Source organism: Heterodontus francisci, chromosome 22, assembly GCF_036365525.1.
Source record: "Heterodontus francisci isolate sHetFra1 chromosome 22, sHetFra1.hap1, whole genome shotgun sequence".
Taxonomy (NCBI): Eukaryota; Metazoa; Chordata; class Chondrichthyes; order Heterodontiformes; family Heterodontidae; genus Heterodontus; species Heterodontus francisci.
Genome location: NC_090392.1, coordinates 62,047,470 through 62,062,308, shown reverse-complemented (window position 1 = coordinate 62,062,308; position 14,839 = coordinate 62,047,470). Strand labels below are relative to the sequence as shown.

Here is a 14,839-nt window from a genome sequence, read left to right as displayed (position 1 = left end):
AGAAGTGCAAAATTGAGCTCAGTTATCACTGCAGTGGTGACAGAAAGCCACTTAAGAACCTTTATGGATTGAAATTTCTAAAATAGTCTCCATTTGTGAACCTTTTGCTGCCAAGTTCATTTTTTACCCTGCTGGAGAAGGATTGATTTTTCTTGTAGACAATCCATAGGAGACCACATTCACAAAACATGAGCAGGGAAGCCATTGGCCACCTCACTTTAGGTTAATGCTTCAATTGAAGACAAAAAAATCAGTGACGACTAATGCATACTTAATATAAACCACAGCCATCGGCAGCTCACAAAGAATACTTCGATGAGTTGTGCATGTTCACCAGCCTGAGTTTCCACTCTGGAATTAAGAATAAACCTCTACACGTCCATTTGCTGGAAGCTTTTTTGGTGCATCAAACTAGGAGAAATTAAAATGACATTTGTTGGTGAGAACCAACAAGTAGTTGAAGTAAGGTACATCAATTCACGGGTGGCCTGAAGCAGCTGGACTTGAGACTCAAACTCCGGGTCAATTCTTGCTACCTTTCTCCTCTACACTCAAAACACAGCAGCCCCTCAACCACCCATCTTCACTTCAGGATTGAAGATTTCTAGTCTCCTCTCGACAAATCATCAAACAGGTACAATCCACTAAAGCCATAGTGAGGAGGGAGGGTTGCCCCTCTATCCAACAGCAACGACAGTGGTACAACAGGGACAGCTTCCCATACAAGCAGTCAAGATCAGTCAACCTCTGAGTTTGGAAGAATCATCTGAAAGGAGGAAATATTTCAAAAAATTGTGTTATTCAGCATTACTAAATTTATATATCCTAATTTTTTTTGTCAATGCACAAACATTTAGGGAGAAATATCACAATCAATGCTGCTTGTTTAAAAAGCATAATTTAAATATTAAATATCATTCTTTCCTCCATTTCGTAGATTTTTGCCTTATATCTTTCGAAGGGCATTTGCTCGGGTGAGTTGTTCAGCCTGACAAAACACATTGTACAAATGACGAAAATTGGTTAAATGCCTTCATGGCCAATGGCTGTATCTGTGCTGATATTAGTTCAGCTCTGTTGCACGGCCAAGCTCAGTAACTCCTGTCAGTTCAGCTGACTATACCATAAAATTGCTGATTAAACAGAAACGCTCAACAAAAGAAAACAATTTCATTGTACTGGATTTTGTGCTCTGTTTGAAGGCAGTTTCTATGGTGGGTGTGGGAGTGGGGGGTGGTGGGGGGTGGTGGGGGAATCGGGGCCGATTCGTCCATCACGGAACCTGATGCCATAATGATGGTTACCGACTTTCTTGATGGCAGCGACAATCCGTGGCAGCACCTCCACCGCTCTGTGACGGACTGGACTTTAAAGATGTTAAATACCGTTTTGCATGAGTTAGAATGTAATTCGCCGCGATCCTACCAGCCGTTTGGAATCTCCTGCATTACGTGCAGCACTCACATGCCTTCACTTGCCCGCCTTTGAAAAGCTGGTGCCACCGAGGCGAGAGTCCTCAGTGCCTGCAAAGGTTAGGTAAGTTATGCCTTGTTATCCTGTTGCATTTGTTTTTACATCGGACATCGCCCCTGAGATCAATCTGCAGATGTGAGGGGAGGTTGGAACTCTGCAAGTCGGTACTGTGCGGGGGCGGGGGAAGGGATATCTCTGCAAGTGGATACTCTGAGGGGGAGAAGCAGGTGAACTCTGCAAGTTGGTACTGTGTGGCGGTGGAGGGGGTGGGTGGGGGTGGCAGTTGAACTCTGCAATCCAACATCAGGAAACACTGTGAATGGCATCGCCAGTGCCACAGCCGCCACATGATTGAGGGGGGGGGGGGGGGGGAACGGCCGCCATCATTATGCTAAGTGGCCGTCTGCCGCGTAATCGCAGTGCAACTGAAACATCACAGGTGGGGCCTATTTTGCGCACCTGTGAGCGGCGACAGGATAATCAAATCCAGCGCATTGTGTTTAGAGAAGTGGTCAGAGGCAGCAGGCAGGGGAGGTACTGCCTGTACAGAGAATCACATTGAAATTGCTGGGGACTGGCCCTCCTCATCCAGCATTGATGTAGGGCATGTCAGTTGGTGGTAGAGAATGGGGAGAAATTAAGTACAGAAACAAAAGAAATCAAAGAAGAAACAAAACCAGTTGATGAATGTCCCCAGGAACCCTTCATTCTGCAAGGTTTTTCACGTTTACAATTGTAGTCAGGCCACATGGATTTCTCTTCTTTAACACAACGCAGAGTGAACACACAAAACGCACCACTGTATGGGAAACATTAAACTACTGTATATATCAGTATAGGTGTGGTGTATGATTTCACGGTTTGCTGTCATTAGTTAGAATAGCATTTGACTGCCACATAAATAGCCCAGTGTCTGACGAAGTATTGTGTTGTTGCTTCAAACTGATTAATACATCATTCAGTGGTGCAAAGACAATGAGGAGAAGTATATAAGGTGCCATTAACTATACATGGCTTGGCTCATAACTCATGGATCCTGAGACCGTATCACTGCATTCAATGTAATTAATGTCGGTTAGCTGAATCCAATTGATTACCATTACTTGTTGTGTTCAATAGTGGCTCATTGCTTCAGGTTGTACTTGTAAACATTTCTTGAATTCCAAAAAAATAGTATTGAAAGCCTTGATAGGGAGTTTAAACATATTTGTTACTGGCAGAATTTACATTACATCTTGTCACAGATCTTTTTAAGTAAATTGGATCTGTGTGGAGCAGTTGTGAAATTCTGTTGCTATGGAATGGCTATCTTTATTTTCACGATAAAAGTAACTAAACTCCTTTTGTGTAGTCCAAACAGGTAAGTGAGCAGTTACTCTGTTGATGCATTCCAGAGCAGGCTGTCTCCAGTGTGCTCTTCCCTCCTATGTAGGACGCACTTCACTGTTACTCTGCACTTCGTCTGCTGGCCGGTTGGATTACTATATGGATAGTTATTCTCACAAACCGATGTGCTGGCACTTTGATACACCAGCACATTGTGCTTACCTGCTGGATCTGCCTTTATGATACCTTGTGAAGTGCGACAAGAGTAACTGCTAACATCTGTGCTCCACCTGCTGCCACAGATATTCAAGTTGCTCACCTTTTTTTTACTTTAACTGTTTTGCTGTTTCTGAGATCAGCCATCTTCCCCTGCCCCCTCCACCTCAGTAGTGTATTTGAGGTTTCTATAGATAGTCCATTGCTAACTACTTGACAGTGGCTTCCTCACTTACTTGGGTCCTTTTTGTTCTGATGAAGGGTTTTCATCATAACTGTTCTCATACCCTTACATGATGCAATGCAATGCATCCAAAGACTTGCAGGTGATGGGTAAATTGGCCGTTGTAAATTGCCCCTAGTGTAGGGAGGTGATAGGGAATATGGGATTACTGTAGGGTTAGTATAAATGGGTGGTTGTTGGTCGGCACAGACTCGGTGGGCCGAAGGGCCTGTTTCAGTGCTGTATCTCTAAATAAAAAAAATATATAAATAAATAATTTTCAGTCAAATCTCATGCTAAGGATTAACAGGTATTGAGGAGACAAATGACTTTCCAGCACAACTTTCACACTTCAGAATAAATGTATAACCCAGCCACAGTTTCAGAGTTCCGGTGACATTTACAATACATTTCGCCTTTAGTTTTCTGTTTGTCACATTATCAAAACACTTTGGTTGTGTTGCATCATTTTTAACAGTCTTTTACAACTGTTTACTTTGTGTATGACATGTGCAGGATGTGCTATCTTGCGATGATACCTGTGAAATAACGCTCAATAACTTTGCAGTGTGAGTCACATAAGCTGATCTAGATCGTATGATCAGGAGGATCTGCCATCCATTTGAAATAGAATTGGGGTGCTGCATTGTCAGACAGGAATTCTTTCAGATGCAATATGATTTAATATGACACCACTTTACTAAGACAGCCATAAAGCCATACTGTATGCCATAGTGTTTCAGTGGCTGAGAATTGTTTTTGCGTGTTTGAAACCGGTGCACCTGGAATGTGTGCCCAAAGATGTCGGCATGAAACTCACTCCAAATTGGACCTCTGGCCTTATTTTCATTAAACCAGAACGCTCTGGCTGGCAGTGGGCCAAAGGACTGCTGTGGAGGAGCTTTCTTCTGCTGGCTCCTCATTAATGTAAGTAGAAAAATATATATTTTTTTGTTGCCATCCTCCAGTGGTGTCTTTAATGACTAGACCCAGAAAAACTGAGCAGAGCATGCACAGCACATACTGTGCCCAGTTTCTGCTGAATTTGGCAAGGAAATCCTAAAACATCCTTGAATTAGCTTATTCAGTTATCTTAATTGCTGTTTCAGATGAATGCCCCAGACACTTGGAAGTTGCTGGCTTCCAATTTGATTACTTGTACACCTGCATCTATATATCTGTCTCTTCACTGTACTTTTGACTAACGATCACAGAATTATGTTGCAGTTAGTGTGTGACACTAATTAGGTATGTGAGTTTTTATTAGTTTAGTAAACTGCTTATGACTTGGACCAAAGCCCACTCATGGCTGTTATGGAATCAACTCTATTGTCTTGTAGCCAAGTGTACAGTTGGCTTCAACAAACTTATTTCTCCCAAGACACAACCTCTCTGCTTTATGAATGTGAAGAAAATATTTATCAGTCAATTAGTGAAGAACTTTTGCCTGTTGACCAAGAATGAAGGGAACTTTATTTAACATCATGGACAAACAATAGGCCCCAAGGCACTTCAGAAGACAGCAGAAAAATTAAACACTGATGGAATTGGATGGAGAGTTTAGGAAGGCAGCTGAAGTGAAGATTAGTTTGAGGAGGGTTTTAAAGGTGAGGAAGGGAAAAAGAAATGATGGAAGTGTTTCAGAAGAGAATTCCAGTGTGTAAGGCCAAGATTCATGATGGCTGCAGGCTCTGTTGCTGATAGTCCAGTGGTGAGAGGGGGGTTGTGGAATTGTCCAGACTTAGAGCAGATGCTGCAGCCTAGGAGTTAGATTCGGAGGTATTTGTAGAGGTAAGGTGAAATACAGCAATAAAGCAACATGAGGATGAGGATTTTGAAATTGATGCATTTGGAAATGAAGTCCCAGTAGAGGACCGATCCCAGCTGGAACAGGGATGATGGATGAACAGGATGTATTTAGACAGTAGATTTGTAAATTCATTGGTGTTTAGCGTCAAGTTGTGCAGGCTGATAAGGTGGCTGTTGGAGTTAGCAAATTGGGAGAGACAAAAGCAAAGAACATAAAAACATAAGAACTAGGGGCAGCACAGTGGCGCATTGGTTAGCACCGCAGCCTCACAGCTCCAGCAACACGGGTTCAATTCTGGGTACTGCCTGTGTGGAGTTTGCAAGTTCACCCTGTGCCTGCGTGGGTTTTCGCCGGGTACTCCGGTTTCCTCCCACCACCAAAAGACTTGCAGGTTGACAGGTAAATTGGCCATTATAAATTGCCTTCTAATTCTAATTCTAATTCTAATCCTAGTATAGGTAGGTGGTAGGGGAATATAGGGACACGTGGGGATATGGTAGGAATATGGGATTAGTATAAATGGGAGGTTGATGGTCTGCACAGACTCGGTGGGCCGAAGGGCCTGTTTCAGTGCTGTATCAATAAATAAAATAAATAAATAAAAATAAATAGGAACAGGAGTAGGCAATTCAGCCCCTCGAGTCTGCTCTGCCATTCAATATGATCATGGCTGATCTCATTTCGGCCTGAACTCCACCTTCCTGCCCGTTCCCCATAACCCTTCACCCCTTTACTAATTAAAAATCGGCTTGTCTCCTCCTTAAATTTACTCAATGTCCCGGCATCCAGCACACTCTGGGGTAGTCAATTCCACAGACTCCTCCTCATCTCTGTTTTAAATCTGCTACCCCTTATCCTAAAACTATGACCTCTCATTCTAGATTGCCCCATTAGAGGAAACATCCTCTCTACGTCTACTTTGTCAATCCCCTTAATCATCTTGTATAACTCAATTAGATCACCTCTCATTCTTCTAAACTCTAGAGAGTAAAGGCCGAAACTGCTCAATCCCTCATCTCTGGAATCAATCTAGTGAACCTCCTCTGAACTGCCTCCAATGCAACTACATCCCTCCTCAAGTATGGGAACAAAACTGTACGCAATACTCCAGGTGTGGTCTCACTAATGCCTTGTACAGTTGCAGCAACAACACTTCCCTACTTTTATACTCTATTCCTTTAGCAATAAATGCCAAAATTCCATTTGCCTTCCTTATTACCTGCTGCACCTGCATACTAGTTTTCTGCGATTCATGCACGAAGACACCCAGATCCCTCTGCACTGAAGCACTCTGAAATTTCTCTCCCTTTAGATAATTTGCCTTTCTATTCTTCTGACCCAAATGGATAACCTCACACTTATCCACGTTAAACCCCATCTGCCAAATTTTGGCCCATTCACCTAACCTATCCATATCCATTTGTAAATTTCTTATTTCTTTATTGCAACTTACTATTCCACTTATTTTAGTGTCATCTGCAAATTTGGCTATAGTACCTTCTATCCCTGCATCCAAGTTATTAATATAGATTGTAAATAGTTGGGGCCCGAGGACCGAACCCTGTGGCACCCCACTAGTTGCATCTTGCCAACCAGGGGGCGGCAGAGTGGCGCAGTGATTAGCACCGCAGCCTCATAGCTCCAGTGACCCAGGTTTAGTTCTGGGTACTGCCTGTGCAGAGTTTGCAAGTTCTCCCTGTGACCGCATGGGTTTCTGCCGGGTCCTCCGGTTTCCTCCCCCAGCCAAAGACTTGCAGGTTGGTAGGTAAATTGGCCATTGTAAAATTGCCCCTAGCGTAGGTAGGTGGTAGGAGAATTGAGGGAAGGTGTGGGTGTGGTAGGAAATATGGGATTAATGTAGGATTAGTATAAATGGGTGGTTGGTGGTCAGCAGAGACTTGCTGGGCCGAAGGGCCTGTTTCAGTGCTGTATCTCTCTCTGACTCAAAGGACCCATTTATCCTGACTCTCCGTTTTCTGTTGGTTAGCCAATCCTCTATCCAAGCTAATAAATTGCCCCTAACCCATGTGATCTTACCTTGTATTAACCTTTTGTGCGGCACCTTATCAAATGCCTTCTGGAAGTCCAGATGTACTACATCTACAGGATCCCCATTATCCACTTTACTTGTTACGTCTTCGAAGAACTCCAGCAAATTAGTCAAACATGATTTACCCTTCATAAAACCATGCTGACTTTGATGGATTGTGTTTTGACTTTCTAAATGTCCTGTTATTATTTCCTTAATAATGAATTATAACAATTTTCCAAAGGGAGGTGATAAGGATGAAGGCAGACAATATTGTAATGGTGGACACAAATACTATGTAGGCTGTGAAGTTCAGTTTAGAGGTGAAATGGACACGAATGTTTAATCTAAATCAGCTTTGAGGAAGGGGGAGGAAAGCAGTTGCTGGGGTACAGAGTTTCTGGTGAAGCCCAAATACAATGGCTTCAATCTTGCCAGTGTTTAGTTAGAGGAAGTTCTGCCTCATGCGTGACTTGATGTCAGACAAGTCTTCTTTCTTATGGCTGATGTAGATGTAGAGCAACAACTATAATTCTACATTCAGGTGGTTAAGCCAGATAGTTGCATCAGGAGTAGCAGAATGTATTGCTGTGATGCCTCCTTCATATTTGTGAATCGGGCATTGAGTCGTTGTATGTTCCATGGTCTATTCTGGGTGACCAAAGTTGCATACTGGAGAGTTTTTTCATTTTCCATTTGTGCATCAAGTATCCACATCTCCCATAGTTAGTGCAGGTACAGTTTAGGGTTGCCCACAAACTTTGTGGAAGATCACAGTCAGGAATCTTTTGCATCAGGTCTTTCACAAGATGTTTGTGACTTCATGCAAACTCCATTCGACTTTCTAAGCTTCATCGGGGTTGAGGTCACATTGTCGAAAGTTAAGCACGTTGATATAAAAAGAGCTTGTGTGACTTCAGGTGGTGTTGAGGGCCATTATTGAGATCCTGGTGAATGGGCAGGCATTTGTTTACCTCCATTCCCTGGACTTCCTAGAGGGTTGCAGCAAATGGTTGGGGGAGTGATGTGTGACTACATGGGTAGCCAGGGTGTTGGGGTCAACTTGAGGGTTCCAGTGATATACCAAATTGCAATGTTCAATTGCACATTAACAAATTGAATGTGACTACTTCTAGTCCAGACTAGTGCACAGCACATGTTTACGGAGTACACAAGGATCATCACTGATGTCCAAAGCTTGTGTTTGTCCGTTTTTAAACAAGGTTGGTCCTTGTCTTCTTATGGCAGCCACCTTCTTCAGATATGTTGGAGTGGGGTCATGTTGCTACAGAAGGTAATTTTCAGGCTACGCTGAGCATTCCTGTTATCAAGATGGAGTACAGTGACTGTTTTATGGAGCTTTGGCTTGGGCTTCCATTTCTGAAAATACTCTTCCAGTCCCTGTATAAGGTGGACATAATGTTGTTGATGGTCCCTGCTTGCGTTGCCAAGGCAAAGTCATCCACATATGAAAATTTGTGCGACTTTGTTGGTGGCTTAAACACTCATTGTAAACATTGAAGAGTGTCTGCACGAGCACTGAGCTATATGGGAGTCCATTGTTGAAGAACTGGGGTGAGCTGACTTAGTTGCTTGATGAACATGTGGCTGCCTATTGCTCAGTATCGTCCATACCAGGCATAGTGTATTGAGGTAGAGGATGATCCTGGCAAGCCTCAGCATCAGTTCTTTAATCCAGACCATGTCAAAGGCCAATAACAGGTCTACAAAGGCTGCACCAGTCTTGTATTTCTACTGGAATGTGTCTGTGCATTGCGAGAGCCAAAACATAGTTGCAGGGATTGCAATTAAGCTGTATGCTGTTTGTTCTTTGGGGAACACTGACTCAACAAGAGGGCTGATTCTCCAGAGAAGGATGCATTCCAGGAGTTTGTAGGTTGTACTCAGGAATGATATTGGCCTGTAGTTGGTTATTGGTCAGCTTGCCTGGTTTGAGTATGGCAATGATCATTAGACAAGTAACTCAACAGTGCTACAACAAACATGAAGCTGAGGGTGGTGCTGCAGAGGTAAAGCTGGAAGTCATCAGCAGACATATGGAAGCTGAACCACAATATGGATCCGATCATAAAGAAGGAGTATGCATCTGAGGAATAACACAGGCATGGCTAGCTACATTTTTTTTTTGCAGGCAGTTATGGTAATTGGAGGAATCTTTCTTTAATACGCTGTTAGATGTTTATTGAACCATTGTTTTAGTTTGCTTGATGTATGAACCAATAAAAGGACCAAAGTCAAGTCAAAATTTCTGAGTTTATTTTCATGAATGCAACTTTATTTGTACTTTTGTAGGAAATTTGGGGGTGAAAATTTCAAAAATCTGCACGCTAATTCCGATTTGATGCTAACCTGCCTCCAATCTGCCCACTTCCGGGTTTTACAGAGGTGGAACAAGGGATAGGCAGTCAACCCAGTTCCAGGAGATGGGTTGGCAATTTAAATATTTTAATGGGGCTGACAGCCTCTGAATTAACCTGCTTTGCTTTTGTTTTACAGTGGATGGCTGGGTTTGCCAGGCCTTGTGAAATCCCTTAGCTGAAGTGAGGCTTTGGGGAGAAGATAAATGCTTTCGCAGCACTGCTTGTGGGCCAGGAAGAGCTGGAGTGCTTCCCCCACTCACCCCCGCACCTCCTCCACCCCCACTGCGAAGGGATTGGAGCTATCTTGTCCTGCAGCCTGCTCTGTGCTCCCTGCCTGACTGGAAGCCAAGCCTGTTAATCAGGCTGGCTTTCTGGCAGGAGACTTTTCAGGGACAAAAATGCATGGTGTGGAATTAAAATTCCACAGCATGAGCCTGCCCAAAACTCTGCCACACTGCCGCACCCCCCCCCCCCCCCCCCCCCCACCTCCACCAAGTAACCTGCCCCTGTTAATATCCAGGCCTTAGTATGTCTTTTATATCTTTATTCACCTGATTGATTTTATACAGGTTTATTTACCTCAGTGTGTTTCCGAAAGGAACATTTTGTGAGAGAAATTTTGAGATTGGCAAATATTTCAATTAAGGAGGTGGAAAGCTGAAGTCCCCTTCGCTGCAGAAGATGATCATTCATAATAATTTTTCTGGATAATATTTTCCTATTTAATTTGAAGAAGAATCAAAGGTCAGGTTCAGTGACAGACAATATTGAAATTCAGTCATGTAGTCTGTCGTATACAGTCTATAGAATATTTGCCAAGGATGGAATCACCTCTTAGCTAATGGGAGTTTAAGACTTCACCACTCGAGCCAAAGGGAGGGCAAGTAACCTGATTTTAATTGATTTTTATTTCACTAGGAATTGGAATTTGGAATAGGACTACTATAATTTTTCAGAATTAGAACTCAACCATCATCGTTAGAGAATATGCATTTCCAAATATCTGTGGGTAGAATTAATGGCTGGATGTTTAGCACATTCATATCATATTCCTTTGTTTTCTATTTTAATGCAGGTATAAAATTCCTTACTTTAAATGCTAATATCATCAGCAGCAGCTTCTAGGCCTCAGAATTGAAAATTTTGGGCTTCATGTCCAATGTCATTTAGTTTAATCACTTGACTATTAATGGATGATAACAAGCAGTGTGAGATTGCGATAGGTAAAGCAAATGGGCTTCAAGTAATACTGGTAAGGCCATTGAGTACAAAATTAAGAGTATATAAGCTTCTGGGATGTGTGCACTTGGTGTACTGTGTCCAGTTTTGTGAAGCTCATCAAGGGATTGGAGAGAAAACAGAGGATGGCGATCAAGATGATATCAAAAAACTGTGAGGGTGGAATTATCGTTATTTCAGATAAATGCAAACTTGGAGAGAGTATGAGTGAAGGTTCTTAAAATATAAAGCAATTGATTTCCATCCAGTTAGATTGTCTATTTGATAGGATTACAGGCCTTGCCTATAAAGTTCACAAAGAGTCGGGTTAGATGCCACTGAATATTCCTTTCAAACAAACTGTTGAAACATGTGAGCCACTGCAGTACTTTAAAAGGAACTCAGCAAGTTCCTGAGAGAAGACATCTCCAGTAATAGGAGGAAAGTTGTCAGCAAGTTGAAGTTCTGATAAGTCATAAAGAGTTCATGCTGCATCCTTGTGCAGATTTCGGCAAGAGTCTGCATAGTAGTGGAGTATTCAGAAAGCTTTAGAATATTGTACTAGTTCTGCTAACCCGCTAAGGATCTTTTAACGATTGGGCCATACAAGTCTGAGAGGGCTTCAGTGTTACAAACACAGTTTTCCTTATTATAACAACAACAAAGAAATAACAACTTGTCTTTTTTTCATTCCTTTCATCACCTCAGGATACCCCAAAGGCCTTGCATAAACTTGAGGTCATCAAAAACTCTGCTGCTGTATCCTAACTTGCAACAAGCCCTGTTCAACCATCACCCCTGTGTTCGCTGACCGACATTGCCTCCAAGTTGAGCAATGCCTTGATTTTGACATTTTCATCCTAGTTTTCAAATTCCTCCATGGCCTCACCCCTCCCTATCTCTGTAACCTCCTCCAACCCTCCGAGATATCTGCGCTCCTCCAATACTTGCCTCTTGAGCATCCCCGATTTTAATCATCACTATTGGTGTCTGTACCATCAGTTGCTAAGACCCAAAGCTCTGGCACTCCTTCCCTAAACTTCTTTGCCTCTCTATCCTCCTTTAAGACGCTCCTTAAAACCTACCTGTTTGACCAAGCATTTTGTTGTCTGCCTTAATATCCCCTTATGTGACTCATGTCAAATTTTGTTTAATAATGCTCCTGTGAAGCACTTTGGGACATTTTACTTCTCCATAGGTGCTATATAAAAGCAAGTTGTGTACAGCCACTGAGATACTTTCGAAGTGCAGACACTGTTGTAATGTAGGAAATGCAGCAGCCAATTTTCACACAGCAAGCTTCAACAAATAGCAGTGTGACAAAGACGAGATAATCTGTTTTCGTGATGTTGATTGAGAGATAAATATTGGGCAGGACACTAGGGAGAGCTCCCAGCTGTTCTTCAAAATCATGCCATGAGATCTTTTACATCCACCTGAAGAACAGGGTTTAACGTCTCGTCTGAAAGACAGTGCAGCACTCCCTCGGCACTGCACTGGGTTGTCACCCTGTATTACATGTTGAAGCCTCCCAAGTAGGTCTTGAACTCATAACCTCATAATTCAGAGGCAAGATTGCTACCACAGCTTAGTGTTGCAGTAACTTAACAGCTTTAGGACGATACAGAAGTTCTCTAATTTTATACAAATCAAAGCTAGTAGGAAGGAATCTTCATGCAAAATACATCATGGAGAATTAATAAAACAATAGCTGTCGTGAGTGAAACACTACAGAGCCAATAATCTATTGGCAGTAAAATGAGTTTTGTCACTCAAGAAAGTAATTTCCCACAGTGAGGGTGCCATAGCCAAATAAAAGATAAAAGCCACAAATACTACGGATCTGAAATTAAAACAAAATGCTCAAAATGCACAGCAGGCGAGATAACATTTGAAAGGGCAAAGTAGGTTGTTTCGGAGCAGACATAATGAGAACTAATTAAATGAATGTAACATTACAAAATGAGTCTAGCCAAAATAAATAAAAATAAGGCATTGAAAACAAAACCCAGCTACTATTAGGATGCTGCCAAATCACTGAGTTTGATGTTGAGAAGGGGAATTGAGTAATACAATAGGTGCCAGTGATTATACTCCAGAGTTAAATAGCCCACTTACAGTCTAATGACTGACAAATCACACAGGGCTTATTGTTGCAAGCAGTGTAAGGTATACGATGAGCTCTCCAAACTGTATCACACTGCACAACCATCTCAAGAGCAATGAAACCTCCAGCCACAAGTGTAATAAAGGATGGACAACAGCTTGTAATTGGAGGCTTTTTTTCTTAGTGAGGTAGGTCAACTGCCTGATGATATATCCCTGCCTGGGCTTTGTAGTTCAGAGATTTTCCTTTCGGAAATCAATAACGAGAGGTGTAGAAAAGATTCTGTAGTTACTCTTCACCAATAATTTGTTTGGATTAATCTGCTGGGCTCATGCCCTGTTACGGGGAATGTCTCTTTGGTAAATCTATCAAAGGAACACAAATACCAGCGACTCATTGTCTTGTAGCCTGTTAGTGTTGCTTCCTGCCTCTCTAATGGTAAGCATGCAACACACACACACACACACACACACACACACACACACACACACACAAACATTGTCTCATGAGAGCAGGCACAAAAAGGTTTTATGGTGTTAAAATGCAAATCAGCTGCTGACAGTATCAGGCTGTTGTGACTCTGCAAGCAGCATGGCCTGATGCCTGGAGCATGGCATGACAACTAGATTATGTCCTTGTGCTATTATTGATGAGACCTGCAGAGCTGTGTGGGGGAGAGGCAGATAAGATAAATATCCCAGACCTCAGCAACAGGGAGCTTGGTCTATATATCTCCCACAATGTAGATGAGGGTTATTTTGACAGCTTGGTTTTGAGTTTTAATGGGTCTTGTGACAGCTCTGAGACATTATTCCTCTTTTATTCCAGCCAGAAGCAGAGCTCATAATCCTTTGCGAACTGCAATAATGTTTTAATGCACAATTTCATCTTTCTCCTGGAATGCTGCAAATATTTTTTTAAAAGTCCAGAATTTGCCTTATGTTCAGGAATAGAGGCTGACATAAACATAATTCTCGTAAATCAGATACAGTGGATGAGATGCATGACAGTGACTGTTGGGAACTGTTCAGAAGTGTGCTGTAGTGAGGGGTGTGTAAAGGAGAAGATATTTTATGCAGATTCTGTGTTAATGAAAGAGCCAGAAACCACATATGTTATATATGAAGCTTAACTCTTTCATTCTGGTGTACTTTTGCTTTACTCAATATGACTCTTGCCTTAGGAAATGTTTTGCCGTATCTTATTACTGGGGTCTACCTTTGTCACATCAGATCTGGTTGGCTCGCTCTCAGTACCAGTTCTTTGCTTTGAAAATTCATTTAAACTGCCATAGATTCTACCCAGTGACCAATACTTGTGACACCTGACTGTACTACTTTCCAACATTGCATGAACTCCAGATATAGGAAACATTTCCCCAATCGGCATGAATGGAATTGTTTTACTCACTGGAAGGCTTCTTGATACAGTGTGAGCTCGACTTTTGCAGGTGCTGAGAGACTTTGTGTTGTGTTCTGCTGTGTAGCGCACCTCAGCAACAGGTGAGACAAAATGCCCATTTCAGGAAAGGGGCACCGACTGAGCAGCATTTCACCTACTCCATAGTTGAGGAGAATGGCTTTGTGTCTTGAGAGTAACCTTCTCCAGCATTAGTGATAAACTTGCTTCATTTTGGGATGCCCGAAGTTTGTGATGTCTAAGACATGGCCTCTGGGTCAAGTGCAGCCTTCAAGCTTTTTTCACGCAGCCTGCAAAGATCTGGTTGCTTTCTACTTTGTGCTTGTTCGAAAGAGGAAATGGGGATTTTGAAATGGGGATTATATTTTTGATTTTAATGAAATCTCTCAAAAGACGTACCATAACTAAAAGGAGGAGAGGAACAAATGAGTGCGAGCACCAGAAAAGAGAGGAGAGAGAGAGGGGCATAGGGAGCAAAGGAGAGTGGGCCTGAAGCAGGAAAGAAACAAGTCAAGAAATTAGGCATTAGTAATGGAGAAAGAACAAGAGGAGATCAAAATAGCTAGTCTCTGGGAATGTAGACAGTGAGGACAAAGTAAACGGAGAATGTTTGTGGAAAAGAGGGCAGAGAATTCAC

At 42.3% G+C, this 14,839-nt stretch overlaps 1 protein-coding gene across 5 annotated transcripts in view; it reads left to right on the top strand.

The window, feature by feature from the left end:
• The window catches only part of igsf9bb (immunoglobulin superfamily, member 9Bb), a 665,840-nt gene that overhangs the window by 98,191 nt on the left and 552,810 nt on the right, over positions 1–14,839 (top strand). The gene's annotated exons all lie outside the window — the stretch shown is intronic.